This window comes from Alligator mississippiensis, chromosome 4 (genome assembly GCF_030867095.1).
Source record: "Alligator mississippiensis isolate rAllMis1 chromosome 4, rAllMis1, whole genome shotgun sequence".
Taxonomy (NCBI): domain Eukaryota; kingdom Metazoa; phylum Chordata; order Crocodylia; family Alligatoridae; genus Alligator; species Alligator mississippiensis.
Genome location: NC_081827.1, coordinates 137,295,417 through 137,312,250, shown reverse-complemented (window position 1 = coordinate 137,312,250; position 16,834 = coordinate 137,295,417). Strand labels below are relative to the sequence as shown.

Genomic DNA, 16,834 nt, shown 5'->3' with positions numbered 1-16,834 from the left:
GTCTGATTTGAAGATAGTGACCAGGTTACAGGGCTGAGTGGCTGGCAAGATAACGGTGTTTCCCATAATGATTGAGGGTAAGAGCTCAGTATTAAGAGCCATGCTGAGCTTGAGCTGACAGCTGGGTATTTACTGGAGGTGTCAGAGAAATGGGAGAGACATTAAAGCGACAGCTTTAGGGGACATGAAGAAGGAGAGATCTGTGAGTCCTCATCAGAAAGATATAATACCTGGGGTGTTTTTGTTTTGTTTGTGGATGAGATTACTTAAAAAATAAGGTGCAGAGGGAGAAGAGACTCTCTGGAACCTGCAACAAAGTTGTGGGGATGGAAAGTTTCCTCTGGAAGGAGTCATGAGTGGGAATTGGTGAAGCAGTAAAGAACAGGATGACAGAGGGTGAGGAAGGACATAAAGAGCAGGCTGATTGTTGAAAGAGGGTGAGGAGCAGAGGGGACATGGTGGGGGGGGGGCGCATGCCCCCCCTGAGATTGGCTGCTGCCAGCTTGTGTGGACGGTCACTGCTTGCCACCCGCCCCTCCCACCTTGCCACCAATGTGGCCGCCGGCATCTGCAGGCGGTCCCTACTTGCTGCTTGCCACCCGTCCCCCGCCACTGCTGACACCATTGGTGGTGTCTGTGGGAATTTGTGACTTGCCAATGCCTGCGCCTCTGAACAGTCCCTGCTCACCGATGCTGGTGTCTGCTGGCAGTCCTCACTCGCCGCCATGGTTCCCCCCCCTCCCAGTCTTGGGAGGCACCAGTCGTTCATGGTGAGGAGAGAGTGCTTTTCTTGAGAGAGTTGGCTGGGAAAGGGTCATTAGAAGCTTCATGTCACTGAAGTTCAAGGTGTGGAAACTATATATTGGAGAGTATAGAGGGCCTGGGATGGACTTGGAAGTGAGGAACTCTAAGTAGTTGTTGCAAATAGCATGTTCAATGTTCTTAGAGTTGTTAAGGAAACTGATGAGTCCAGTGGAGTTTGGGATAGGTTTTTAAGGGATGAAAGAAGCATGATTGTATTGTGAGGGGAAGCAGATGGGGAAGAGAGAGTATTAACTTAAAGCACTGTTAAAGATTAGAAACAGACCTAACTATGGATTTAATGACGTCTCAAATGCATCATTGTGACATGACCTTGAAGTGATGTCATTAGCTAATAACATAATTCCTTTAGATTGGCCAGTGATTTTAACCTTGGTTTTGTTTTGTTTTCTTCCTATCGCCACCTTTTTATTTTATTGGAGTACAACAGGATGATTAAAAATCCAAAAGAAGCATGCTCTACACTGCTAGACTAACAGTTTTTTGTTTCATTTCTCTTGCTCTTTCTCTCAAAACTCTGTATGTCAACAGAAGGAACTTCTTGCCAATGGTACAATAAGTTCCAGCAATTGACAGAAAAACTTTTAGAAAACTGTAACTTCACCCAAAATATTTTCTTACCTCTCTTCCTTCCTAGCTGCTGGTCCAAGCAGTGAATGTGTAGCCAAATCCAATCGTGTGATAAGTGGCTGCTATGGTGCCAGCTTTGGAGATGGGTAGCAGTGGGGTATCAAACTGGTGGGGTTGCCCACAGAGCCAAACGTATTGTTCTTCATCAAAACATAGAAAGCTTGCTGCTTGTCTGTCAGACCCCCTTCCTTTTTGGATACCTTGTACTGCTATGTATTGCATGAATTTATTTGTGGTGCGCATTTGCGTATATTCACTTACTGTGGGCTTTATTTATGGAAAATCTTAAATTTTAACTTTTGAAAGGCTTTTCTTATGAATTTAATGTTATGCTCTGCCTTACCTTTGCTTAACTGTAATGTTCTTGAAAATTCACACAAAGTCTACACTTTACTTCGTTGGAGTTTTTTTTATATGGTATTCTGTAAACTTGTTTTGCTTTACCAGCATTCCCCATAATTTTAAAAATTTTAGTTCTCCAGATTTGTACTGAGCAAGAAAACTCCTCTTCAAAATGGATTTTTATTCACAAAATTGATTACTGTACAATAGACTACAGTAATAGACTGGCAAATAATACAAATGTAAAGAAATAACCAGGACTTTCTGGAGTCTTGGCATCTCTTATCCTATATAGCTTGGTTGAAACAAATGAAGCACTAAAATGCAGCCCCAGCTGCTGCTCTTTTTTTGTGGAACTATTCTTAGTTTTTTTTTTTCTTGATGAACTCAGACAGTTGGATAAGATGTGTATTTAAGGAAATCTGATGGAAGTGCTAACCTTAGGTTCCTTGCACTTTCATGACTGACTTTGTATTTGTAAAGTTTAAATGCTTTTGCCATATTGAATGCTATAAGCTAGTCCTCCTTGTGCACTAGAAGCTTGGAGGCAGCTGTTACAGGTTCATCTGCATGTCAGACTAGTAATGATAAGATCCTTAAGTTCAGAGAAAGAACTTTGTCTTCAGAGAAGTGGTCTGGCTAAACCTGACAGCATTTAATTTCTGAGACCAGGGTCTGGGTGGAATTGCCTTCATCCTAGGTAAATGGATAAGCAATATGGCCCATTCTAGTAGAAGCTGTGATGTTTTGATGTGCTAAAGAATTTTGCAGAGATTCAGTTATCTGAGTGTTTTTAATTTGCATTTAACATGAACCAATGGCAATGTGAGACCACTTTTAATTAACTATATCCATTAAATCTTGGAATGTACATAAAGCTGTAGTGACAGCCAACACATGGACCATTTCTAGTGTGTGTTGTCATATATGGTGAGGTGTACAAACATGAGAATTTGCCTTGAGAGCATAGAAACTTCATGGAGTGACTCCTTCTAGGAAAAAAACCCCCATATATACTTCTTCCTTGTCAGGCCTTTAGCAGCTAGGGCAGAGCAGTTTTGTACTTTTGATAGATTTAAACTGTACTCTTCTGCCCTGATAATGGCCATTCTCCTTATATGCAGAAGGAAGTGGAAAATGGTATGCTCAGACCAGCGTAATACCCATTACAAGGCTGGGCTTATATTGCCTCCTTGCTGAACCCTAACTGCTACTGAGGAACAAACTCTGCCATTTTGCTTTTGTTGTATTCATGCCCAGGCCTTGCAGATAGGCTATACAGATAGCTTAGAGCATGGGCCAGCAACCTTTTACAAAACTGTGGGCTGGAACAACCCAGTTCTGGTGCAACATGAGCCATGTGGCTTTGGCAGCACGTCAGCAGTTGGTGGGGGAAGGAAGGGGGCTTTCCCTGCACTGTGGCCAGGCAGCTGGGGGTTGTACTCATACCACTGCCATTTCTCCCATCCCTTTTCTCAACTGTGGTGTTGACACGGGTCCCAGCTCATGGGCAGGTGTGCCAGGGCCAGGTATCTGCAAACTGCATCCATGCTACCGCCAGTTTTCCCCATGGGCACAGTTGGAAGCTGCCTGGCCCCAGTACAGCTCTCCACCAGCTGGGAGGAGAGAAGCGGCAGCAATGCAGACATGTTTTGCAGATACTCAGCCCCAGTGAAGCACTCCACAGGCTGGAGCCTGTGCCTACACTGCAGAGCAGGGGGCTGGGAGAAGCAGTGGTGGCATGTCTACAGCCCCAAGCTGCCTGGTTCTTGCACGGGTGCAGGCAAAACTCTACACCACTGATGCACCACCAAAGCCATCTGAGCCGTATTGGAGCTGGGGGAGTGGGAAGAAGTGTCTGCAGTGTAGATGTAGCAGGCAGCACCAGCATGGGCACAAGCAAAGCCTTCCAGCCATATGCTACCAACCCCTGGTTTATAGGGTCCCTGAGTGTGGCCCAGTGCTACATTTTAAGAGTGTCTACCTCTAGAGCCCCAAACAGTGGTGCTGGGAAACATGCACCAAACTGTTGGCCTTGGTTGTGTTCAGAGAAGAAGCAAGTGGGTGAGGCTTGTTTCTTGGCAGTGGGACAGTACAACCATGACCTGACTGTCCTTTTGGCCTGTACAAATAGGTGTAGTGTGGTGAGTGAAAATGTCCTTCATCCTCTGCAAGATTCTTCTTTGTTCCTCCTTCCTGGTCCCCCTGTCCCTGAAAAGAAACTGAATTCTGCAGTCAACACTTCTCCATTTAGGATGCATTGTTGATTTACAATGGCATGCATAGGAACAAAATGCGTTTATAGACGTGCTCTGGGAGTTGGGGGGAGGGGGGAGCACTTTAATTACAGTGGCTCTCGGAGCTGCTCTAATTAAAGTGCCCGGAGTGCCACGTATATCAACATCCCCATGCTGAAAAATTGTGGTGGGGTGCTTTAACTAAAGCTTGTCAAACAAGCTGATACACGTGATGCTGGAGTTTGCTGGAGCATGGTAATTAGCTAATCGATTAATCGAGTCTGCTCCAGCGCTCTATAATCCCAGCACATCGGAGCAGCCTTGCTGCACATCTGTAGGTACACATAGTTTAAAAGTAGTGGTAAAACAGTTAAGGTGCTTTCCAGTATCTGTGGAGGAGAAGGTTGTTACCCTCTCTCTGTACCAGTTGCTAGAACTGGGGGAGAGGAGGGGAAAAGAGACTTTGCCAGTGGTTTTGCCTCTATTTGCTGCTGGTAAAGAAATAGCTAGACTTGGGACTTTCACAGCAGTTACAAGTTCTGTAAGGCAGTGTTCTCTAGTGGTCACTTCCCATCTGCGCCTAGCTTGTATGTTACGATCTGCTACACCCTTCTATACCGTTGCTATCCTCCCCTCCAATCTTGGCTTGTAGTCATACCACCTTCTTGCAACACCATTACTATTTTGATTCTGGATGCTTCCTCCTCTTTACTTCCTGTGTGCCAGCAGGAAAAACACTGAGAGAGCAAGAAATGGTCCCTCTTCCATCAGTTCTAGTTTCTGTGACCACGATGGTTCACAGCTATCAGCAGCAGCAATTACAAGGCAAGTCCTTTTCAGTCCCTGCATTCTTTGACCATGGCACATTCAGTGCAGATGCAGTCTTTGGAGAATTTAACTGCCAAACTCTTAAGTCTCTGCAACTGCTGTTTATTTGCAACTGCAAACAATTGGCCAAATTTCGACAAGTTTCCATAGAATTGCATAAGATTAATTTCCACACACATACACCCAGGTGATCTCCCTAGCAAACTTTAAAACATGAAGACACAAGAGCATCTCAACAAAATGATAACGAGATAATGTGGGCAAAACTACATTTGTCGTTGTCCCCTTCCCCCCCCCCCCCCCCCCCCCCCGGCTTTCTTCCAAGCAGCCCATTTTGTTTTAGCGGACATTTTTTCCAAAAGTTTTGTTTGAGATGGACACCTACCTCAGGATTTTGTTTTCACCTCAAATGGTTTAAATTTGGCAGATGCAAGTAGTGTAAAACAGTCTTGTGGGAAGTTCAAACAACCTCCTAATAAGTGGTAGCACTTCCTTCTATAACTAATTTGGAATTAATGAGTCTGTTTGTACTAAAACCCCTGCTCCTCCCTTTGCTTGATTGCCCTATTAATTAAAAGTTTTAATAGTACTTCCATGTACTCTAACCCCTGTGGGTCTTCTGCTGGCTTTCAGCTGTGTGGGGCAGACTGGGCCTGTCAGTCCCTAGCTCAAGAATATATCACTCTTGCTGGAAAATTTGCCTACTTATTTTTGTTCTTGTTCTGCTTCTACAACTGGAGGTATGCTAGATGAACCTTGTGGACTGAAAAGCTTTCCCCCTTCCCTGCCCCTTCCTCCCCCCCCCCCATTCAAACAGCCCCTGTTAATTTATAGTGCAATTGATCTTTTAATTTGGCTGGATTTATGCCAAACCCGGGGGGAAGGGGGCACTTGGCTTCCAGCAGGACGTGCCTTGGCACATGCTGCTTTGTCCCAGTGTGCTTAGATAGAAAAAGAAGCATGAAGGAAGGAAAATCTTCTCTTTCACTCCTCCCCAAGCTTTGCATTGGAAGGGCAGAAATATCTCTGCTTTTCCCTTTGACCCATCTTGATCCATTTTTACAAGTGTATCCCCTAAACTCCTGCTCTTCAAGTCAGAAAGGTGCTCCAGGCCTGGGAAACAGCCTCTCTTTTTCCAAGAAGGTTTCTCACGTAGGCATCCCCATCCCAAAAGCCTGGGTTTTTTTTATAGCTAAAGACTGGTTCTCTTACCCTATAACCAGCTGGCAGTCACTTCTGGGGCTTTCCATCCTGGGCAAAATTCCCAGCAGGGAAGCCTAGGAGGCTTTCCACCTATGCAAAAATCTGTCTAGCTGATGTTATTTTTCATTGGATTTGGGAAGAATGCATCAAGTGTACTTCACCCACTGTGACAATTTAAACAGCAGATGTCTTCCCCCTCCCCTTGCCCCCAAATGTGTCTGTGTATTTTGAGAAACCTGGCTTGCCTTCTTGTTTTGTTGATGCAGTGTAAATCAAACCTCAGAACTAGGAAAATGTGAAATGTTAGCTTGGGAGGCCCAGTCAGTGGAAAGAGAACATAAACTTTGTCCACACTACAGTTGAAACCAGTGCTAGAAACAGCTGTGATCTATTAAAGGATATCTTCTTAACTGTGCTACTGAATTCATACTATATGTATATGTATATTTTTTTTTTTTTGGTCCACAGAACTTAACAAAATGTAATGTCCCAAAAATGAAAACCCCATGTCCTGTACCCAGTAGTCTAAAACCAAAAACTGGACTAACAGAATGTAGACTTCTGACAAATGCTATAGTAGCCTGTTCTGTGACACTTTACACCTCTTTCTGACTTTTAAATGCTGGGAATATAATTTTTTTTTTTTTTTCTTCAGTAATGAGATGCGAGTAATTCTGTTGGTGTTAAGGCAGCTATACCAGTGGGTATAGATTTTATTTATTTGCCGGTCAAATCTACTGGTTTCTGCCAGAGATACTTGGAGTATTTTACTGCCTTGGGGCCTGATCCAAAGCCCACTGAAAGCTTTGTATGATGCCATCAGTGTTCAAAGCTTATTGTTAACTCCAAACCTGGCAATATACGACACATGCCTAAAGCCAAGGTTCATGCTAGAATTACCAGAATGCTTTTACTGGCAAGAACTATGTCCGAAACAAAGGCTGGAAAAACTATATTTGTTTTTAGATATATTAAGACTTATATAATCGGGTGAGCTATCATTATTTACACAGACATTTACATTATGTAAAAAATCTCTCCAAACTAAAGACATAATCCTGTGTGACACCATGTGCCTTCAAAACTCCACTGAGTTTAGGTGCAACTTAAGGTTATTCAGGATCTCTCCAGAGCAAGCCATAGAAGATCCAAACAGCTGAGAGCACCTGCTTCTAGACCCTGGAATTGGGTGTGTTCTAACCAAGATGCTCATCCAAGGATTCTTGCAGCTGGATAAAGCCAGAGGCTTGGAACTTTTTAATTGGTGCAGAATTTAAAAAATAAATAAATAAATAAATGCCCCAGTGCAGTTTTTTTTTGGTTTGGTTTTGTTTTTTTAATAGGAAGCCAGTGTAACTCCCTCTAAACTAGAGTGGCATGCCTGAGTCAGCTTAGTATGAACTAAGAATCTGGCAGCAGCACTGTGCACAAAGGAAAGCTGCAGGAGTCTCTCAGGAAACCTGTGCACTGATGAATGTGGCATGTTTGAACATGAGACTGACATCATGGTGAGTTCATAGTAAAAAAACCCCAAAAAACAAAGCATCAGCCACAAAGCAGAGCTAACCTAATCCTTAAGTCGCTTGTAAAAGCTTCTGAGAGTGCAATATGCAGCTTGAAAAAGCTGGCTGTTTCCATCTTTGCTTCTTGCTTTTGATTAAATATATAAGTTAGCTCTGTCAGAAAAAACTATGGAACATCTCCTTTGCAGACTTTTTCCCTTTGGTTTTCTCTGTTGTGTCCTTGTTCTTTCAGGTAGAGGAAGTGATTTAGTGACTATACACAGTATACCTGAAATGCCAGAAAGTAGAGACTGGAAATGTATGTACACACACACACACACACACACACACACACACACACACACACACACACACGAGCAAGCACGTTTGTATATACAGGTCACCTGGGAGTCTTAGACTATGTCCAGGTATCTCTCTTAAAAGACCTGAAATGTTCGCCTTTTTCTGAACTTCAGGAAAGACTTCCCCTGAAATGCAGCTAGTTTCTTATGAGCATCTCAATAGCAGGTTAACTTTTGTTCTTTTTTAAAATTATGCCATCAAAGGAGCCTGCTTAAGGGTTGTCTTGATCTATTTGTAATAACTTTTTGGGAATTTTAACACTGAAATGTTTTGGGGCTAAATTGTTTCCTTTCATTGTAAATACACATTCTAGTTTGTTTGAATTCTGGGCTACAAGTATTCTGGGCTGTGCTTCTTTAGTAAACTGCTTTGGAGTTGGCTTCTTGGTTTTGGTTTTTAACTTAAGTGTACTTTGCTATTGCTGCGGTCACATGAGAGAGTATTACCAAGAGTGAAAAATCTGTCATCACTGACAACTAATCAAGTCTTCCCTTGTCTGTGAAGTAGGGAGGCTATGCAGTTTAGGGTGAGGTTTCCAGAAGTGTTAAATTTTGCCTTGGCTCTTCCACTGTAGTAAATATTTTCCTATTTTCTTTTCCTATTTTTGTTATTCTAGAAATTTTACATTGGATTCCTGATAGCATAGAACTGATGTTTTATATGTGATGCTTTTCTCATTTATCACTGATGGAATGACAAAAGCATAAGACATTAGCATAATAAACATAATAATGGACGGAGAATACAAGCTGCTTTTGAATGTTTCCATACTGAAAGTATTGTATGACAAGTGTGTTGTTTTGTTTGGGGGGGTTTGTGGGGAGGGTTGGTTTTTGAGGAGTAAAATATTGTTTTGGTTATAAATACCCTTTGGCTAAACTTACATTGTTTATATATGAGGCCCAAAAGGGGAACCCAAAGTAGAAGCTTGAGTTTTAAAATGCACCTGTTTCTCCCAAAATATTATCTGTAGCCTTTTCAGCTATAACATAGTAACCACATGATTCACATGTCTGTTCTGCCAGATATTCTAGTGAGTATAGTAGTAATTTTGGGATTAGTGCTGAACTTGAACTCTCTAGCACAATACCAAATAAATTTCTAGCACCATTTATAAATAGAGCATATAATAATAGAAGAATCGGCATTGGTCTAGTGTTTCTTAGACGTGTGTACGTGCATGCATAATGGTAGTTTGGGCCCATTTAGGTTCTAGCAAGGTTTCCATTGGCCATCAGCTTTGCATTTGCTCACAGGATAGTTGGCTACAACCTCTCTATACAGAGCTCTGTCAATGCTCTCAGCCATGTTTTCTTAGGAGTTGCATGTGGCAGAGACTGAAAGAAATCTGATTAAGTATGTATGTATTTACTTCCCTGACATCAGGATGGGCTTACAGCACAACCTGACTTTTCTGGACCCTTAGTGTCCCTTCTAATCTCCCCTGTGTATTGGCGGAAAGTGTTCTGACAACATGGCTGTATCTTTTTGTTCATTTTTTTTTTTTTCTGGGCTCTTTAATGTTAAGTTTGTCTTCTAGAGGAATAAAAGAGCAGGAGGAAAAGAACCACATATGTCACAAAACTTTAGGTTTGGAGTCGACCTGCAATGTGTCTTGAACATGTTTTGACAATGGGTGTAACTTACCTTTTTAATGGGTGCCTGACAGATTTGTTTTTAATGTTCTCTAGCGCTAGCTGAGTGGACACATGCAATACAGTACTGTATTTCCCAATACAAGCAGGAAGAAGCTGACTATTTAACGCTGACAGTCCTTCAAATAAAAACTTCCTCCTCAGCTTTTCTCATGCCCTGATATGAATGAGTTGAATGTACTCTGTGCCTTCCAAGAGAGCTAGTGTCATTTCCTCAAATGGGTGAAAGATCAATTGACATTTTAACTCATTGCATCACAGTGACAGCATGATGCATCTTTTAGTTAAGATGTTTGCTCACTGTAACAATTTTTATTTAATTCCAAGGAAAAGCTTTTAAAATACCAGTTCCACCTCCTGTCTATGACACAAAGAATTTTTGGGTCCCATCCCCACTCTCAGCGCTTCTTTAAATACCACTGTTGTATCCTGGCTTCATGTGCTCTGGTCTCCTTGATAAAGGGTTAGATCCTATTCTTCTAGTTCTACTTTTTCTGTGAAGTTACCACAGAAAAAGTTCCTTTTTTTCACTGTGTTGTTGTTATTGTGGCCTGCTTTATTTGATCAATTTTCTCTCAGAATCTCACCCTTGGCTTTTGCTTCAGGCACTTTCAAAAGAAACAGTCATAATACCCCTTCATTTACAGTAGTGGTCTTAACCTTGAGTATGGACTATTTTCAGAATCCTCAAGGGTCCTATTTTCTTCTTCTGTATAAGACTGGTTATGAAAGAGGGGGTCATACAGAATAAAAAACTGGAAACACTGTACTTACGTTTTTCTTTATTAAGCATCCATTGGTGTTAATTTTTAATCTATTCCCTAACGAAGAGGCTATAAAATACAAAATCCTTATTTGCATTGATCTGTTCTGCTACAGAAGACTGAAAGAAAAATTCTGTTCTTGTAGATCAGTCACAACTGTTGAAGCTATATGTTCAAGTTGCCTACTGTATTTTACAACTTCTGTTTTGGAAATTAGGGTGTCACGCTGATTGACAGCATGGCTAATTAACTAAAACCAGGGGGTTACTAGAATTTCAAAAGTTTAGAGCCATTGACACTGGCGAAGTACTTTAACTCTAGGCAAATGGCTTTCAACCTTTTTTTCATTTGCAGACACCTAAACAATTTCAAATGCAAGTATGGACGCCCCTTTGAATTTATAGTGGGTATTCGCATAATTTTGGTTGATCATAGTCATCTTTTGTGGGCCTGTTAGACATAGTCCACAGACCACAGGTTGAAAACCACTGCTCTAGCTTAATTTTGTATTTGTGCCTTTACATCTTTTTTTTTTAATCAAATACTAAAGCTGAAATGAAATGATAAAACAGTTTTGTCATTTTTATTATAGCTTTAGAATCTGTGTTAACAGGCCTCCCTACTGTAGGAGATCTCGGACTTAAGATGCTTAAAAATTCTGTGTAACAACATTTATCAGCTGTTTGAGAAGGAGACACAGCTGTTGTTTATTTTCCAGTTTAGATACTTTGAGGATAGCTGTCAATCTTCCCTACATCACTGAGTGTTGAAGTTTGTTTTTTGATGAGAGGATAGGAAGATGAGCAAAAGCTTAGTCATTCTACTCCAGAAAAATAGATTTGACAAATTCTGTTAGACAGAAAACAAAAAACCTACTACCCACAGACCAACAAAAAGAGATTCCTACACCCATTGTTAAGGAACAGTGTTTCTTTAGCTGCTAAGAAAGACAAAGGGGCTAAGATCCTTACACGGATGCTGCCATTGAAGTATGCTCAAAGGGTCAATCTCTCATCAGCTTCCAGCTGGTATGTCACACTGGTTTCCTTATCATTTAACTCTGACTGTAAGTGAGGATGGCAGATGAGGTTCTTTGGGTAAATGTGATATATTTTATTAGCCCAATTAAACAGCTGGAAAAACTGTTTTTTGCAAGCTTTTGGGCATAAACACCCTTCTTCAGGCATAGGGAGAGTGCCTCCTTCCTCATCTTTACTTTGCTGTACCTGATAGCAATGAGCTTGGAATAAAGGACCCAAATTTTCAATGCATGAAAAAATCAGAAAATAGGCAAAAAGGGACTGGAAGGCTGTCTTGTATACCAGAAAGAAAAACTATCTTATCTTTATTTATTTATTTATTTATTTATTTACAGTTTGTGTGCACAATTTTTTTTTTTAAGTGTCAGAAAACCCCCATCTTTCTCAGAGGTGGAAGCCTTTCTTTTCATGTGTGAAGTTTCCACTTTAAACTTGGGTGGTTCATTCACATTTTATTGAACTGTAATATGGCATCTTCCTTTCCTTCCCCCTTCTCACCACCAAGAATAAAAAGGAGGAGGGGAGATATAAAATGTTTCTGAAAATTACAGGAAATGTCTGTTTCTTCAGCAATATTGCCAGGGAATTTCCAAGCGTGCTTAATGTTTATAGCCAAACTGCTCAGGCAGTCTGTAGTCATGAGTAGTTCCTATTCTAAAAGCACTTCATTTCCTTCCAGTAAAGTATGTTGAAATTACTAAGTGTGTGTCTGGTTTCTATTCTGGCCTTCAGCTGAGGGAATTCTGTCTAATGATAAAATGGGGGAGGGGGTACAGGGATTCAGTGGGGTTTTTTTCTCTCTCTTTCTCCCCTTCCATCTTATTTTCTCCCCTTGGCTTCTGTGAACTCCATAGTATATTCCTGGACATCCCTTTTAACATTCTCCCCATTTTACAGATAAGGGTGAATGTTAATGATTTAGTTAGATTTTTGTGCGGGCTTTGAAAGCCGTGAATGTAAGGTACTCTGTATGGGCAGAGTAGTGGCATTTCAGAATCATGGGGTGTTCATAGAAATGCTCCAGGAGTACTGGAATAGGGGACACCTTTTAAGTAGAGAGCTGCTCTAATTAAAGCACCTGGAGTGTCACGTGTATCAGCATCCCCATACTGAAAAATGATGGCTTGTCGAACAAGCTGTAGTTAAAGTGCCCCCACTGCCATTTTTCAGCACAGGGATGCTGATGCATGTGATGCTGGAGTCTGCTGGAGCACAATAATTACCATGTTCTAGCAAACTCGATTTTAATCAAGTCTGCTTCGATGTGCTGTAATTTACAGCATGTCGGAGCAGCCTTGATGCATGTGTATAAGCACCTGTGATGGTTATCTGAAGGGGATGAAACTGCCTAAAAGGAACTAAAGACCTAAGTACAATGTACCATAGCAAAAAGCAGCTTGGTAACAGTGCTGTAACTGTTAAAAGTCCTGTGACCATCCTATAGGCAAAATCAGAACTGTTTTTAAGCAGTAGAACCAATTTTGTCCTAATAAGCCATTTCCATCCAAACATAACAAGGGACCAGACTGAACAAAGGTGGCACAGATTGCTGATAGAAAGGAGAGGAAGCTTTGTTGGTTTGTAGGAAGGGCAGGGGAGAGGTTTGAAGGCTTAATTTTGCGGTCCTGTGAAGATGAGAGCTGACAGTGTTCCTAGTAGGCCTCCAAAGGGTGTAAATAGATGTAAGGTCTCCCTAGCAGAAGCCTTTTGTCTTGGCATCCTAGCGATGTAGGAGTCTATTTGAAGTACCTGTGAAGTGTGAGAGAAAATATAACTTTTTTTTTTTTTTTTCCTGAGACAATGCTGTATAGTTCTGCAAGTTGACTTGAAGCTCCATTCAAGTTGTCAGTCATTCCAGGGACAAGCCTGGCAGGCTGTGTGCTCTACCTGGGCACTTAATGGCAGAGGAGATCAATGCAGCTTGGAAAGGTGTGTGTAAAGGGCTGTGTTGCTCCTCTTCTGTCCCAGGGCCTGCCTCAAATGAAGCATCTGTTTACAGCCTAAATCAGTCATTCTCAACCATGGTGCCAGGACAGCCTTGGGTGCTACCAGATCCTTAAAATGGTACTGTGATGTATGAAATAAAAAACAAGTGCAGGCTCAGGCTTGTACCTGCCTGGGCCATTCTCTGTTCTCCTCCTCCCCCCCCCCCCTCCCCCCCGCCCTCACTGCCCAGCCCCTGTTCAATGAGGTAGACACTATAATATATACACTTGTTTTGAAATTGGGTACCAGAAAAGTTGTGGAGGCGTGCCTTGAGTCCAGAAAGGCCAGAAAGCCACTGGCCTCAAGCATCCAAAGAGAGATGCTTCTCTTTGGATGCTTCCCTTTCCATCCTTGGTCTAGAATTCAGGACAGCTTCTGTGAACAGGGATTTACATCAGACTAGGGTGGGAGTAAACTGAGCACTTCATATTTTATTTACCTGCACAATGTTTATGGGAGCAAAACATCCGCTTAACACCTCTCCCATCTCTTTGTTCTCCGTTGGATGCATGCGTGCAAAATTTGCAAAGCCTTTATCTAGTTATCGCAAAGGTAGAGAAGCCATTTGTGCAGATCCTTTCGGTGTAAGATGGCATTGGTTTAGAGTCTCTGCAGTGTTATTCAGGGTGAACTCTACCTTTTTCCATGATGTCTCCTGGTTTTGTGTTGGGATGTGTTCTGTGGTTGAAAGCCACTCCTGAATTTCATAAGGTGATACTTAGCAGTGGTTTATGTTATGATGATGAAGTAATGCTGTCAACTCTGATAGTGATGGTTTGGGTTGGTTTAGCTTTTCAGGAAATATTGTGTCTGGAGTTAGCATTAATTTTTTTTTCCACTTTATTATGTAAAGATTAATGTTAAGCTTTGCTTGCAGGAATTGCCAGTTGCTAAAAATAACACAGATGCTTTAAACATTGAATATATGAAAATTATTGGTTCAGTGCAGTTTCCAATATTGGACTAAATTTATAATGTAATGGAAGTAGAAACAAAGTGTTTTGTGCTTTAACCTTTGTCCATACCAAAATCGCCTGCAGCCAAAAGCCTGTCAGTTAAGTATATTTAAAGACACTAAACATGCACCTCCTAAGGTTGCTCTTTTTTTGTAAATGTTTATACGCTATGAACTTGTATAGGTCTGAATTTAAGATTGGCTTTCCTGCAGGAAAGCCAATCAATCCATACTTCAGAAGCATGTTTTGCTTTAATATCCAAAGTTTCACATAAGTTCAAAGCTTAAGATGTGGTGTGTTTTTCATCTAGAAAATAGCAATCGCATTAAAACCCCCGATCCCCTTTGCACCTTTCTTTCTGACCCATTTTGCGTTAGATTAAAAATGTGGTTTTTATTTAATTATAGGTGGTGTTTGGTTCAGGTAGATTTAGTGCAGGAAGTAAAAGTGGCGTTTGATTTATTTCTAACTTTTTTTTTTTTTTTTCTTATTTTGTTTAGGTGGTTCCCCTTTGCTGGCACCTGTGTGTGTAGATCATCCTCTCACCTAGCCCATGTAGAATCTGGCTTCTTAGATTTGGGTGAGAAGACTGTTTTGTTTTTTGTTGGTTAAAAAATCCTGATAATTGAAATATTATGGACTGTAACAGTGCCAGGTACAAGGGAATTAGCACATTAGTTCCACTGAAGTCTAGAATAAGGTGGAATTCTGAAATTCCTTATGTTGGATGAGTAAACTCTTAGAAATATATTAACTGATTGTCCACTGTTCCAGGAAAGAAGAAGCTAAGAACTTGTTTTTTCTAGCTTTTGGTGTAAGTATGGATTAGGTAGGTAAAGTGTTGCTGCAGATGGTAGCTGACAGTGTTGCTCAACATACAATGAGAAAAGTATTTATCTGAAAACTATTTATTGCTTGTATGGGTGTGGGAGGCCAAGAAATAACCTGGGTGTGAGCTGCTGAACATTTGAGTGATGTAATAGTAACAACATGCTTGAGCATTTCCCATGACTTCATATTGTAACAATCTAATTCATCTGCTTATAATAAACATTGTAAACCTCCCTGTTTCCTCCCAAGCATCAAACAGATTGGCTTCTCAATAGGTGCAAGCGATAATCTGCTATGGCACGCTGAATTGATATCGTTGCACTAAGAGGAGATGCAATAACACCACGTGTGTATATTGAACAGGTTACCAACATGTGTTCTGCCTTTGGCTGAAAAATGTGAACTGATTATCTTATTTAAAATACCATTATTTGTATCGTGAGCAATATCTTGCTGTTGCTTGAAAGGAAACTCCACCCATCTTGCTTAGCCCAGCTATCTGCTGGAGGCAACAAGCTCTTTGGTGCAAAAATTAACTGAGCAATATATCTGGAAAGTAAAAGACAAGACCTTGAAAAATACAGACTAATAAAACTACTGGATTATTAGGTGCTTAGGTGTTTATTTACATCTTTTAAGGCCTAAAATATCTTTAGTTCTCTTACTGGAGTGGAGGATAGTTGTCTACACATGAGACTTTAAACTCCATTTCCAGTAAACACAAGAAACAGAAACTGAAAAGAGAACTATTAAAATGTTTCTGTTCTGCTTTTGATACAGATTTAGAAATCTGGGCAAGAACTATAGTGACAACTGATGTAATGCTCTAGAATAGAGTCATTTTTCAGCAGTAGGTTCAGGAATACAGACCATAATTTAAAAATGGACACTGGGAACAGAAATTTACATGTAAACTGGTATAAGTGATCAGAAACTGGTTCAAATCTGTAACGCAACAGAAGCTCAGCACACACACACTGCTTTCAGAATGCCCAAAACTGGTTTATGATAAATCTGAATGGATGTAGTATCAGGCTTAACTGATTTAGGTTAAATAGGTGTACTGAACTTCTGTCCCAGATCCCCTCCAGCTTCAAGTTAACACACAGTCCTCTAGCTTCCCACGATGCTTTGCAAGTCTCTCTCCCTTCCATCACCCCCTCGCCCCCTTTGGCCCAAGCTGTCTGCTCCGGCAGAGCAGGGAGGTGTGTTCTAGCACCACCTGGCTTCTGGCCTGGGCCATTGCAGACTTGTGGCTGTATTGCTGGAATCAAAACTGAATGTCTGGTCACTTGCTTACTGATTCACTTTACACAGCTTAGATGAACCTGCAAAGACTGAATTGATCAGCCTCGGGGTTTTTGACTGTCTGTACTTAGCCTTGAAGTATGTTTTGTACCCTGTTCATGCAAAATGGGTACATCTCCATCTGAGCTTTCAAACAGTTGGGGAGAGTGAAATTGGTCTAGTTTTTGATAAACTGCAAGTTCAGTGCACTGTCAGAAAAGTGTATGCAGTGCATGCTTGCTTTTGTTGTGAATAATTATCCTATGTAAAGGTAATCCAGAATTCATGCTGTTTATGATACAATTGGGCAAATACGCAGTTTCACTAATGCACGAATCGGACTCTGATTTATGTATACTTGCCATGCTTACTAGTCAAATAACAATGG

General features: G+C 41.2%; 1 protein-coding gene across 4 annotated transcripts in view; it reads left to right on the top strand.

Moving 5' to 3' along the window:
* The window catches only part of DUSP16 (dual specificity phosphatase 16), an 83,379-nt gene that overhangs the window by 17,562 nt on the left and 48,983 nt on the right, over window positions 1-16,834 (top strand). For 2 of the 4 annotated variants that reach the window (XM_019482235.2, XM_006267893.4), the window contains exon 2: window positions 14,829-14,908. The exons of the other annotated variants lie outside the window; for them this stretch is intronic. The gene's annotated coding sequence lies outside the window, so the exon portion shown is untranslated. The remainder of the gene's footprint in view (window positions 1-14,828; window positions 14,909-16,834) is intronic. 4 annotated transcript variants of the gene reach the window in all.